This window comes from Gavialis gangeticus, unplaced genomic scaffold (genome assembly GCF_001723915.1).
Source record: "Gavialis gangeticus isolate Ggan-Ray unplaced genomic scaffold, GavGan_comp1, whole genome shotgun sequence".
NCBI lineage: Eukaryota > Metazoa > Chordata > Crocodylia > Gavialidae > Gavialis > Gavialis gangeticus.
Window position 1 is genome coordinate 128,868,120 of NW_017729024.1, and position 2,214 is coordinate 128,870,333.

A 2,214-nucleotide genomic window follows, 5' to 3' on the forward strand; every position below is an offset into this window, starting at 1 on the left:
AGGGATAGGTGCAAGGTACACACACTGAAAGTTTTCCTAAATCATGTATCTCTTATACATAGGTAGATACATTGTGGGTGCATCTACATGAGACATATTTAGGCTAAGTACAAATAGTCAAAAAGCCCGAGGCTGAACTGACTCAGTCTTTGCAGGTTAGTCTAAGCTGCAGAGATTAAGCTGAGAAGCAACTGGACAGACATTCACTTTTGATTCAGGAAATGCAGCCACATGCCTGCAGTGGCTAAGGCCAGATGCCAGAGGGTGCTAGAGCATGGATCTCTGGCACATAGCCAGCATGGGTTGTGTGTTCACTTTCTCTTCCTGCTGGCCCTGAGGTCTCTGGGATTTGCAGTCCAGAATTACAGCAGCAGGACTCTGAAAAGTTGCTCATCACTTCCTGTTTCTGTTTCCAGGTGCCTCTGGGATTTGTAGTCCACAGTTGCAGTGAGCAGTAAGCTTGTAGCAGGGCAGGGTGGCTCTGTACTTGGGGGAAGGGAAGTTTAACTCCCCTCCCTGGTCCCAGACACCAGCCAGGGTTTGTGGGGGGGGGGGTAGTCCTTGTTTAACCCTTCCCCCTTTTCTGCTAGAGCAGACAGCAGCGCCAAGCCCAGGGCCAGAAAGCATGCTGGGATGCTGGGGGACTCTGATTTAACTTGAACCAGGAAGGGGACTGGGACAGAAGTTTCATAAATCAGTTAACCAGTTTGATCCAAATCAGTTACGTCTGATACTACGTTCAGCCAGGTTGTTCTTAAACCAGTTTCAGCCATTTTGAAACTGGTTTATGTGCCCTGAACTTCTGTTCCGTTACAGGATTAAACCAGTTTCTGATTACTTAAATTGGTTTATGTGTAACTTTTGTCCCTAGCCTTACTGAGGAACTAGCTAATCAGCTCCGTCATAAAGTTTCTGTGTTTACACATGTGGCCGTATTGGGCTACAGGAAACTAACCAACTCCACTGCAGGTTAGTACTTGTAAATACCAATACCATCCTGCTGCAGTGTTCTTTAGTGAGCAGCAGTGCAAGTATAGACGCTGATAGGGCTGGCTGAGGCATGAGGGTGCACACTGGAGTACCCTCCTGCCCCAGCCAGTCCCTCTGCACATGTTGAGTCAGGTTGAAGCAGCCCTGGGCTGGCAGGATGACTCCCCTTGGCCCCCCACCAACCAGGGCTGCTCCAACCCAGTTCAACATGCTGTGGTCCTTGATGCACATGTAAATGTGGTGCCCAGAAGCAATAAACTCTGGCACAGTATGCACCAGAGTTTATTGCTTTACATTAATTTCACATGTAGATACACTCAGTTAGACCAATTCTAAACTGACAAACAATCTGTTACATAGGTACCTTTCCTGATCATGTGTCTTTTAAACCAATCATAATACTAATCATGTGCTAGGCTTGCTCTCCTAATTTGGAGCTATCCTATACCTAATTTCTTTTTGGATCCTAAATTTTTGTGCAGCATAATCTTAATTTTTTTGTTGTTCTGTTTAGTCAAGAACTGAGAAATGAGGCAAACAAGACATCAGTAATCCAAGCTTCCCTAATTCTTCTTGACCATATATCAGGTCTCCCTGGTTAGGTCGAGCAGTTGCTCCCAGTCTACAGATAGCACTATTCCTCAACCATTCAGTCTCCCACACCATTTCTTCTGGAGGCTTTCTGGTTTTAACCCTTCCAAGCCTGTTCAACAAGGTCAAAAATATATATTACTGAGAGAGTTCCTAGCTCTTGATCTTAAAAAGTTGGTTTGTTTTGTTTTGTGTTTTTTTTGGTTTTTGTTTTTTTGTTTTTAAGCTTTCTGTTTCCCTTTCATACAGAACATGAAGATGGAGGATAAATTTACCTCCAGGTCTGAGTACATTTTAAAGATGAGAGATATTACTTGCTGTATAATAGGAAGATCAGTATCTCACTGTTTAAGTGGGGGGAAAAAAAAGAATCGCCTATATTGATTTATTAGCATTAATTTTCCTCTGTTGGTCTCCTTTTTGGCTTTAGAGATGTAACTTTTTCTTTTTATAAATGCATATTATTTTTAACAGATATAAAATATCAGATACTTTTCAGAAAGCACAGACCATGTAGACAGTATCCTGACTTTACAGTTAAATCTGAAGATAATGTAATTATTTCACTTTTGAAATGTACATTTCTGAATGCACAAACCACACTTAGTCCCCCCCCCCCCCCACCAGGCCATG